Raw genomic sequence first — 12,037 nt, 5'->3', positions numbered from 1 at the left:
GGTAAGGTTCATCTGAGATAAAACACTTACATCTCTGCTACGTCATTGCACGGCATCCATGCATAGGAGATGTCAGAGAAATCCCTCACCTCTGTGTTGGTGCTGTGGTGGTTGGATCTTTTCTAACTACATTTCCATGGGGATTTATGGGTGGAAGGAATACACAAGTGAAAATGGAAAGTGCTTTTGTCTCATCTTGTTGAAGAAGTTTATCATAAACTGAAAAAAACAATCTCCACCGTATAGAGAAGAACTAGACAATATATAGTGTGTTAATGTAAGTCTTGGCTCCAGTCTTCCTCATGACAATTTTATTTGTTGATGGTTTTTGTTATTGCCATTTCTTCCAAACATAAATATGTAAGGTTATTATAATTTATGATTGTATGAGCCCAACCCATTCTGCTGTAAAGATTCTTTACTGTTATCGGTAACATGTGTTTCTAGTTACTAAATTGAGTGTGGCAATATGAGCAAACCACAGCCTACAGCATTTTTAAGGTGTTGCAGTTCCATTTATTGTCACCAGAGGGTAGCGCAGAGCAGCTGACGTTACAAAGCAGTGGCTAAACTGCCACCTTTCTTGTTGATGTTGGCCCGAGCCCACAATGTAGACAATGTAAGCCCGTGGAAGCGAGGCAACTTACACTACCCCTGATTGCTAAAACATAAAATCAGAGCCGATTAGTCTGGCGGTAGGAAAACTATATGCCTTTGAGACTGAGTTCTCTGGTGGTAGAAGATTTCTGGATTTTGTGTGTGCGCGCGCATGTACGTGTGTGTGTGTGTGTGTGTGTGTGTGTGTGTGTGTGTGTTCAAGTGCATTTAAGATTCCCAGCCCCAGTTCTTCAGAACCGTGGAAGGAATGAAAGAGGCAACTCTGAAACCACCCACACACACAAAAGACTTCTGTATTATAGTTGATATTATGCAGGCTTATAAATGGACAATGTGTTGGCATGGAAAAAGGGCTCAAGGCAGCTGACAGGTGAGACTGACTCACTGAGGCTCTCCGCCCAAGTCACAGGGTGTGGCATGAGGAGGCGGCCATTTTGAAAGGATCTGTGGATTTAAAGGGCAGCTGGGGTTACAGTCAGCCTCTGGGGGTCCACTGAGGTTCTTAGGACTGGCCACGTGAGGGTCACATGTGAGAGAAGCTCAGCAGGCCATTCCCTTCCCTTATTCATTCCCTCATCTGGTGTTAAATAGCTTGATGGAGTGACTAGCAAACTCTCATGCCCTAAAAAAGGAACCCTGACAACCAGGCCCCCACACTTCACCTCATGGTGGTCAGTTTCTGGCTTGTCCCACGCGCCCCTCTCTCCGAGGCCCTGAGGTCTGAGTTGCGCCTTTCATCTGCGGTCACAGACCTGCTGCTCTTGACCCCCCTTTGAATGCGTAAGGGAGCGGTCTCCGCCAGCCTGACACTCTTTCTGCGTCACCCCCTGAATGCCCATATCAATCACACAGCAGTCTGTCTGTCTGTGCCGGAATCACACAGAGAGGCATGGGCCGGGCGGGGTGAGGGGGGCTTTGGGGAGAGAGGGGGAAAGGGGGTTGAGGGTGAGGGGTGTCACAGACAGAGAATGAAGGAGTTAGGGAGGTGGGAAGGAGCGAAGTTGCAGGCAGATACTGAGAGTGGAGAGAAGGACTAATGCAGAGGGAGAGAGAGATGGGGACAGAGTGGAGTTGGGGGGGGGGGGGGGGGGTGGGGGGGGGGGGGGGGTTCCACGGCGAGGGTGTGGAAGGCAAGCACGAAAGCTGAACAATGTGTTCAGCAGATCCAGTTGGAAAGATCTGTCGCAATGTTTTCTTGCCCTTAATAGAGCGCATACATCATCCCCCCCATCAAGGGCAGGCCTGGTCAGCCGAGCTGTTGCTCTCACAGGCCCCCGCGCCGTACTCCCATCCAGGACATAAACGGACCATGATGGATTTGAAGCGAGCTGGGGTCGTTTTACGTTTTCTACATGGTTTATGGGTGATTGAAATAGAGAAATTTCAAGGCACTCGTTCTGCATGAGCTCAAGTGGCCAGGGGGATTGATAAATAAAAGATGTAGTTGTGTGTTTCTTTCTCAACATGTGGAAGAGAGCTCGAGCGTGCGTACCTTTCAGTACCCCCACCCCCGGAGATAAGCATCATCCAGGTTCAGATTCATGCAGGAGGGCATTTCCTGGCAGAGGAGGTATTGAATATGAAAGGCCATGGTCTTCTCACACTTGTGACTGGTCTTCCAGTTGGCACTGATAAATTCCCATGGCTCGTCACTGGGAGAATTTCTTCATCGATAAACCTTCCTTTCAAGTGGGTTACGTAACAGACCCAGTTCATGGATGGCTGCTTGCACAGTTTTTCTCCAACCTCTGCTCTTAATTAGCTTAATTGCTCACTTGTTTTCGCATGCTTTAAATTTCTGTAAATGATAGATGGCGTAAGATTGTACTGGTTCCATATTCTGAAACAGATTTCTGCTATGTATTTTTGGGAAATGTGTTGGGGTAAGTGTAGGCTATGGTAAGTTACTAACTGTACTAATTACACCAGAGGAGCCAGCATGGCCCACCAGGAACGGAGTTTTAGACCCTTGATATTAAACCAGCTTTGTGACAGATTGTTTTCCCGATAGTGGAAGTAGGACAGCTGAACACAATTGAGTTTGTGCATAATAGATGTATTCTTAATATATTGTGTTGAATGTGTGTAGAAGCAGGGCATATTTGCAATCATACACCCTGCTTTGACAAGCAAAAATAAATTTTTGTTGTTGCATTTTATCAGTAAAAATGAAAAAGTGTCCGTAACACTAAAAATATGTGCATTGCTTATCGGTGGAATGTTCTGGAAATTATTATTCAAATATGTTATTCAAGAGGAGCCAACAATGTGGAAATCAAATGTGTATGTGGTATTTTCCCCCCTCGTAATATGAATGATGTGTGATTTGGTGGATGTCTGGCCAGTCAGTCAGTGTGTGTTTAGCTAGCAGTGGGGGGGCTGTGGTTTTCACACTTGTTTTGAAAATCACCCATTATACTGCACTAGGGTATGGAGGCCCAGGGACATGTAGGGGTAACAGAGCCTGATGCACCAGGGGCAATTAGTGCAGGAAGCAGCTGCAGCATGCACTATTCATCTCTTTGTTTTGTGCACACACGTTAGCCCCCCCCCAGCTCATACACTTGGGCAGGTCCACTCTGAGAATGCTTTCCCTCTTACATTGTGTTAACAGTAAGCTGTACTGGATGCATCCATTAGGTGGAGGAGCCAGGGAGACATCATTTCTCCCTCCATGGGGTAAAGAGAGTAATACTTAGGCAAAGCAAAGCATTACAGGATCAAGATTTAAGAGTGTCGTCGTTTCTCACCTTGGGCTGGGCTTCAGCTTGTGGGCCTATGAAATAACGTTGTTTTGAGAGAAAAAATAATAGTATTTTACTAACATATTTAACTGATATTTCCTTTCAGCAGAGAGATGTTTTATAAAAGGTAGTGGTGAGAGAGCAGGAGAGAGCAGACTTACAGGGCTGTGTAGGAAGCAGAGAGCTGAGCGTAATAACAAACTCGTAATGCGATCAGTAAACGCTGAGAACCTCAAACAGGACCCTTGGTGCTGTTGGGGCTCGTTATGTTGCCTGTGCTCGCAGCAGCCAGCAGAGGGGTGCTGGGCTCTCGGCTCGACATGGAACATGTTTGACAGCTTGCAGAAGCCCTGACGAGACTAGGAGCAGTGAAGTCTGAGAGGTGCATGTAGCTGGTGGTGATGGGTCGCATTGTATGTGTGATTGTGTGCGTGTGTGTGTGTGTGTGTGTGAAAGAGTGAGAGGGATTGAGTGTTTGTGTGTATGTGTGAGATAGAAAGGGAGAGTGCGTGTGTATCTGTGTGTGAGAGAGAATGCGAGTGTTTGTGTGTATATGTCAGTGTGTTTGTATTTTTGTGTGTGTGAGACAGTATGAGTGTTTTTGTGTGCACGTGTGCATGTGTGTTTGCATGGATGAGTGTGCTAATGTGAGTGACACTAGAGATGGAGAGAGAGACCCTCACAGAGAAAGTGCTGTCTTGTTGAGGTCAGGTACCAGTTAATGTCACCTCCCTGACGTTTCCTCTGAACCAGACACAGGCCTGAGCTCAAGATCCGGAGCTCTCTGTACACAGAGAAACGCTTAGCTCCATCAACCTAAACTCTGAGTGCACAATGATTACAGTAGCTGACATAATGATTGGTGTTCAAAACAGGGTTTAACTGGAGATAGTTAATAAATTTATGTAATTTGTATTATGTTTTAGGCATTTACAGTAATAATATAGTTCACATATTAAATACATAAATAATATGAATCCCTCTCTGAATTAAGAGAATTCTCACAGTGTTAGTCATATGTTCATATAGAGGTCCAACTGAGCTGTATGTGTGATGCCTTTTGGTAATTATGAGCAGCAGCGCTTGTTTGTCATGTCTTGATCTCATTAATGTATTTTAATTTCCCTCTACTGGAGAGCAATAGCCCTGCTCTACTAGATTGGAAATAAGATATACGATGTTATTACTTTGGCTCTTATCCTGTGAGTTATTGCCTAAGGCTTTCCCTCTGAAGCGAGATCATTTTCACTTCTCTTCGTAACTGTTGTTCCAAGTTGTACTCCAAACCTTAATGGTTATTTGGGATTAGATGTTTGGCTGGAGATCACAGTGGCGGTGTTTAGAACTGGTGCAGCAAGGGACAGCAGGAGAGACAGAGAGTGGGGAATGGCGAGGGGAGGCGGAGCAGGTCCATGAGAGAGGAGAGGAAGCGAAAAAAAGAAGGGAGTAAGGGGAGAGGAAAAGAGACAGCGGAGGTGATGAGAGAAGGTTGGGGGGGGGGGTGAGAGGAAGGGATCGGGGCAGAGCGTGACCCTGCTGCAAAGAGACATCGCCACGGAGGGAAGATTAAGCGCACCTCGTACTGCAGCGGTAGGGGTGCTGGGGTCAGGGAGTAAGCGCAAGGAAATGAAGGCATCAGCGTAGCTGCATTTCCCAGTGAATCACAAAGTGATCCCGAATGAGATGAGATGACAGCGGTCCACTCTGATGGATGGAAGGTCACTGCCAAACCCTGTTTCTCCTGGGGTCAAGAGTTGAAATTCCTTGCCTGAATACATCTTGAGACACTTCTCCGCAACCATTTTGGGGTATCGTCCCCCCAAAATGCATTTCACTTTAAACAGCAATTGCCTTTCTGCCCGCCTTGCTTTTTAAAGAATACCTAGCACGCTCAAGAAATAAGCCTCCACCAGTGAGGAGCAGTTTGTTGATAAAAGGGGTTTTTAAATGCTCCCAGTAGCAGACATTGATTATTTTCTCAAGCTGAGGGAAGCGAGGATTCTTTAAAAAAAGCCTAGAACATTATTGCCCAGGAATTTTTAAACACATTTAGAGCTTTTGAGATGAGATGCAGGCTGGCAAGGCATACTCCAGATGCCCAGGGGAGATAACGTGCTTGGCTGTGTGCTCTTGAACTTTTTTTTTCTCCTGTGGGGTTGCCTATGTGCTGTGTGCTTGTGCGTGTGCGTGTGCTTGTGTGTGTGTGTGTGTGTGTCTGTGTGTTTGTTCATGTGTGTTAGCATTTGCCAGGTCTGCAATGCTCTCTTTGCAAATAAGCAGTTGAAAACAAAGTGAACCCACCAGTTTGTGCTGGCAGTTTGTGTGTTTTTGCTAATGTGTCATCCTGTATCACGAGCTTTAGGGAGCAACTGTCCATCTGACTGCTCCTCACACTCTGCCCATCCTCCCTGCAGGGCTTACTTCATAAGAAGTCCACCTGGGCCCCGGGGGAAGTGTCTAGAATTTGGGCAGGGCCAGCTCTGTCTCTTTGCGTGACTTGCACTTTTTCTTCCCGAGCCGCAATCTCACTGTACATCGGTCCAGAGCATGCCTACAGCCTGAAAGAGGTCAGAGACTCTTAAATATTAGCTCCCTCTCACAGCTGCGGCTTTTTCATAACGCTTTAATGGAGTTTTGGAAAGGAAGTGGCTGAAAGTGTGCACAGTAAATCATTTAAAGGTGCAAATCTATTGAAGACGAGAGAGAGGTGCACACAAAATAGTAATCAGTCTGAAAAATAGAGTGAGAAATGGGTCTGTGAAGGAGAGGCGCTGTAAGCGAGCCAATCGTGTGGCTTGTGGTTTGGGAGCCCTCACATTCATCATAGTGAGGAAAGTTTCGCGTGGAGGAACACACTTGGCAGAGCTCCCTTACCCCCCCCCCCTTCATTTCTCTCTCTCTCTCTCTCTCTCTCTCTCTAGCTCTATTGTTGGCCTGGTTTTGCCCGGTCTGTCAGCCTGCCCGGCTTGGTTTCATCATCTTTTCTTTTGCTGCTGTTTGTTTCTGTATGCTCTGAAATACAGCTGCATTCCTTGGTCCAGGCTTGTCATGGTCTCTTTGCTCTCACACATGCCCAAGGAGTCAGAGCTTAATAGCAGTGCTGAACTCGGAGAGAAAAGAAGGATTATTTAGGAAAATTAGGCACAGATTACCGCCTTAGGTTGATGCATTTCATCATCTCGAGAAGGAGGAAAATGTCACTGACTGTTGAAAAGTGTTTTAAAAGTCTTCAGTCCAGTTTAATTGTTGAATCTGCTTCACCACCTGTCTCCTTACACCTCGATATACTGACCTACATCAGTACCCTCCTGCCTCAACTGTCCCACTGCATCTGTTTCTACTTGTTTGTACCTGCTAACAACTTTCCCCACATACCTGCACCTACCTCCACCTGTCTGCATTTGCATACCTCAGTCTTGTCCTCTCCATATGCCCGCACCTCTTTCCAGCCACCCACAGCTATCTTGAGTCACCTGCACCTGCCTGCATTCTTTCTAATGGCCTATACCTGACATCTTCGGTCTCTGCTGCCTTTACCTTCTGTCCTCTGATATCCGCCTGTCCACACCTGTCCCCAGTTGTACTCAGTTCACTCACCCCATACTTGTCTTGATCTAACACTCTAGACCAGCTAGATATTTCTTCCTGGCACATTCACCTTATAGCAGAATATAAAGGACTCAACAGTCCTCACAGATAAACACACACTGACTCTTCCATCTATGTCCTGCTGTCTTGTGTCCATCCCGTGCTCATTTCTCCCCACCCTGTCTCTTGCCTGCTGCAATCTCATGTCCTTCCTAAGCCCACATGTCAGTATCGGCATTCTCTATGCCAAGCTGGCAGCCCAGCCCAGCACGCACACTCTCTCACACGCTGTCACGCCGCTCTTGCTTCGAGGGGCCCGCCGCTCAAACGGGTGGCGTAGGGAGTAATTGAAGTCAAAATTGAATTTGCTGGTCCATGTCCACAGGCCCTCGCAAGGCACAGCAAATGGAGCTCGTTGCCTGCTGTGACCCGCTAAGAAAGTCAAAAGCAGCTGAATGCTTCCTGACTTTGTGAGTGGAAACACTCTGATCTCACACCTGGATGCGAGCCTCCATTCCCTGCTCTTACTGATTTCTGGAGTTCCATGAGCCTTCAGGGCAAACGTGTCTCTCGCTGTCATTACTGTACAATACCTCTGAAACAGCTATTACCGGCAATATAAAATGGCATTTAGCTGATGGGAAATGCAATCACTTGTACCATTCAGCAAGGTACATAACCTTAAAATTTCCACTTTAGAAAAAAACAGCTGTGTGAATGGGCTATGGACGTTTTTAACATTTTCTGGGATGAGATCCTGGCAAGCCGCTCTGGATGAGAGCATCTGCTCAATGAAGATAATTTAATGTAACAGGAGTGTCTGCAATGAGTGTAGCGTGAGCAAATGGACGCAGTGCACTAAGAGGGTGTGAATAAAGGGTGTGATTGAGGTGGAGGTTGAAGTGGTGAATTGTAAAGCACTCTGCTGTGTCTCCCGGATCATCTGACCCCTCTCTCCCCACGCACCGGGCCTCCACATCCCCAGTGCCCCCCAGCCGTCCCGTGATTAACGCCCCCCCCCCCCCCCCCCCCCCCGACTGCACACTCTGCTCCTGCTCCATGCGCTCCTTGTGCTAGCATTCTGTCTGGATTTCTGACGCTTCCTCTCCCCATGCACCCATCGTGCTATCACACCCCTCAGCCTGCTCTCTGATTCACCACCCTCCCAACTGCACTCACACACACACACACACGCCCTGCTGTGGTTTTTAGTTTTGCTTTGTCGCCCCTGCCCAAATCCCCCTGTGGGGGTGTGTTGGTGCGTATGAGAGTTCAGGCACGCTCAGATCTGGCTTCAGCCATGGGACACAAAGGGCTGTCTTTAATAAGGTTGAAAGGGAGAGATGAGAGGGAAGTTTTTCCCTTTTTTGTTTCGCGGCGTTGAACCGAGCCGGGTTCATTCGGTCATTACCAGGAAGCCGCGCTGTGTGTGCTGCGCACTGCGCGATGTGGGGAGAGCCGTGCGGCACCCCCTTCCTGTGTGGTTTTGCCGGGGTCTCTGAATGTGCACTTGTTTAGCTGGGCCGATTTTAATGGTGTCCAGGGTGCCCTGAAGGCCGGAGGGGGACTGCAGCGTTGAGCGTGCCGCAGTGGACACCACGGGCAAAGAGAAATGTTAGTGATGGCTTCATGATGGAGGAGGTCTCCCAGAGGGGTGGGGAGTTCTTATGTAAATGGCCTGGAGGTGCTGTAATTTACCTAAACTTTGCTGGGATATTAGAGATGATTTAACACTCAGTTACCTGGGGGGAGAATTTTGGTATAGGATACACTGCCCTGTTTTGGGGATGGAGGAGCCCTCCCTCCTTTCCCCTCACCCCTGTCCCCTCCAGACACAAGACCTCTCGTTAACACAGAGACTCGTTCTGGTTCAGGTGATTGGGTTGAAGTGCCACAGGCCTGAAGTGGCCTCCCCAGGCGAGAGGGGCTCTGCGGGCTTATGTGTGTGGGATATAGCGGTTGCAGGGGTAGAGGAGGGAACCGGAACACATATGTAAAACTCACTTCATTCCAAAACCAGCTACCAGGCCCCCTAGCACCCCCACCTCCACACCCCATTTTTTCCTTCCTGCACTCAGAAACCCACACAAACAACTGGACAGTTCACTTAATGCACCTAACGAAGTACTTTAAATCAAAATAAATTTTTGCAGGGTAAGAGAAAATAAGACGAAGCTTAATAAAAATAAGTGCAAAGCTTTAAATGTGTTTTCAATTAGCAGCCTCCAAGGCATGAATTTCCGAAAAAACAGGATGAAAAAAGACTGAGAAAAGGGAAAAATGACAGGGGGAGGGGTGAAAAGCACGCATTTACGTGTGGATGGTTTCCATGGTTATGACGAGATCAGGCCCTGTCAGAGTTTACTGCAAATGATTTCATTGCCCGAGTTCAGGGCTCCCTAAGGGCTTGTGGTAAAAGCCTTATCTACTATAAAAGCCTGCTATGTTTTCACTACACAGTCAATTCAAACACATATGCTGAATGGTACAACCAGCACCTCGTGCTGCATAAAAAGTGTGCTGGTAGTCACATTGCTCCTCTAAAGTCTATGCCTCTTTTTCATCCTTCATCCCCAATGCACACACACACACACTTACACTCACATACTCTCCCTCCCTCGCAGTCCTGTTGTCCCCAAGCACAGGCTCTTACGTACTGCTGTTCTTTGAGTATCAAAGTAAAAAAAAGTAATTCAGTCCCAGTATGCCGTGCTTTTATTTGGTAATTGGTTGAAAGGATGCAGACCTTCCTGTTGGAATTCCGTATTCTTCCAGGTAATCAACATCACTAAATTCATGGATGATTTGAACTGAGGCCTTTATTTTGGGGTCAGTTTTTTAAGTGGCTTGCTGATTTTGTTTCCAAATTCAGTAAATCACATTAGTGACAGAAGCATGCATGACCACTTCCATCAGTCCTAGATGGGACACTGTGCTGTACAATGTGCCTTGCTTCATTTGCTCCAGTAGAGACAGTCCAGTAAACTGCCTTGTATATAGCCATGTGCTAAATCTCTTCTGAACAAACACAGCCTGCATCACTGACACACAATTCATTATGAATCTTATTTTATGTCTGGAGTGTTTCAGGTATTTTTCTGAGTTTCTCTCTCTCTCTCTCTCTCTCTCTCACACACACACACACACACACACATAGACACCACCAAAAATGCACACATTGAGAGATGACTAAGAGACAGCATGTCTGATCATTCTCACTCAGGAACACACACAGACACATTTAAGAAAGTGCCTTCAGAGCTGACAACCTGTTAATTTACCTCTTTTCTGGCTTGCTTTACTGTCAGACAGAAGAAGGTATGTGTTTAGGGCTTTCTTAAAAGCTGAAAGTTAAGCCATCCTTTGTTGACATCTGTGATAAGTTGTCTCTGAGCAGTGTAGCGCTCACACGTCTGACTTGTTAGCTGCCTCTGTGGCAAAAAAAGCTGAATTGCAGCAGATGGGGCCTTATCATTTGTGTATCTATTGCTGCCAAAACAAAATGCTGTAGAACACACCTCACTAAATGAGCACCACACTTGAACAATACACCTTACAGTGGTAGTTTACAAAATTAGGGGGCACTTTGTGTTCTCTGGTAGAGATGAAACAGAAATACCAGGACATACCAAGCACTCATCAGGTATCATCTACAGTTCTTGGTGGATGGCTTGTATGCCAAACCCAGGCATTGTCCCTTGGTCTAACTTCATCAATCACTTTCTTGGCTTTTCAGAGAGAAACCTGAAGTGACACATTTCAAGCTGGAAAACTGGAGTTAGTTAGCTGCACGTGCAAGTGTAGGACAAAACAAGTGCTTGCGTTCACACAGAGCTCTCACATGGCTGTATTCCATTGTGTGTGCTGTACAGAGTCCTGGAGCGGTACTTCCCATTACACAGCAGATGAAAAAGAAAGAAAAATAAATCAGCCTTGACATCTGCTAAATTGTAATTACGTCTGAATACAGTTGGACCAGGGGACAAAAAAAACATGCAGCGTGGATAAACTTTCAAAACAGTGCAACTCGATACTTGTACTGTACTCTAAAAAACAGAGGGTAATTACACCCGCATGCTTCAGGGCTGATCTTCGGACAGACGCGTCTGTCAGTCTCCGGTAGAATCCATGGATTGAGAGGCAGGATGACACTTGAACCTGATCATATTACCGTTTTTTTTTTTCCTCAAGATGTCAGGCTTTGCAATTGACATGTCACTGAATAGCGCTTTCTGTGCTGCTGGTATGCGATTGGATCAGGCAGCCGCCATCGAGAGTCAGGAGGTCCTGTCTAATGCGAGGCTTCTGCCTAGCTGCGATAACTGCGTGAATTGGTCTATTCACCAGAACCTCCCTTTTTTCTGTTTTGATCATGGCCTCTCTCTGCGCTGTACCTGTGGACAGACAGGTCTAAGAGCTGGGTTTAGGGGAGGTATAAGAGGCTGTGACCTTCAAGTCAGCCCATTATTGGAGCTGTCTCCACGTCAGTGATAAAGATAGAATAGAGCACACTTCCCACATGCTTTACACGCCATGTGAGACTACATAATTATGTGAAAATCAAATCCAGGGCAGTCTTAAATAAACTACGATTAGCAGTCCAGAAGTCCAGGGATGCAGCCTATTTTTTTGTTCTGAAATCCACCCACTAACAGCATGACCTTTACACACTCTATAGCTTCTTTAACATGACTGCATTAAACAAAAATCTTTGCACTGCCTTGAAAAATCTCTGATTTAGATTTCTTAGACATGTCTCTTTAATGGTTTCTTCAGGTCTGTTTAATGTATGTATCAGTAATCTAGAGATGGATGTGAAACTGGAGTTGCACTTATTTAAACAGGCAAATGTGATTAATTGGTGTTTGTTTTTGTTTTTAAAAAAATCTCCAAAAAAGGCAATAGTGAGTGGAGGACCGTAACATTGTAAGCCTCGGCTGATATATGAGTGTTATAAGGGGAATGGCAGGTTTACAATGTATTTCCAAAATTGCCTTAAATGAGAACGCTCAATGGGATACGTGCATTGGGAAAGCACGTAATTTCCTCATTTCTGATATTAAAGAAGGAGTGACCACATCTGAGGC

Source organism: Megalops cyprinoides, chromosome 7, assembly GCF_013368585.1.
Source record: "Megalops cyprinoides isolate fMegCyp1 chromosome 7, fMegCyp1.pri, whole genome shotgun sequence".
In the NCBI taxonomy this organism is placed as follows: Eukaryota; Metazoa; Chordata; class Actinopteri; order Elopiformes; family Megalopidae; genus Megalops; species Megalops cyprinoides.
The sequence above is the reverse complement of the archived record's forward strand: the minus strand, read 5'-3'. Positions refer to the sequence as shown.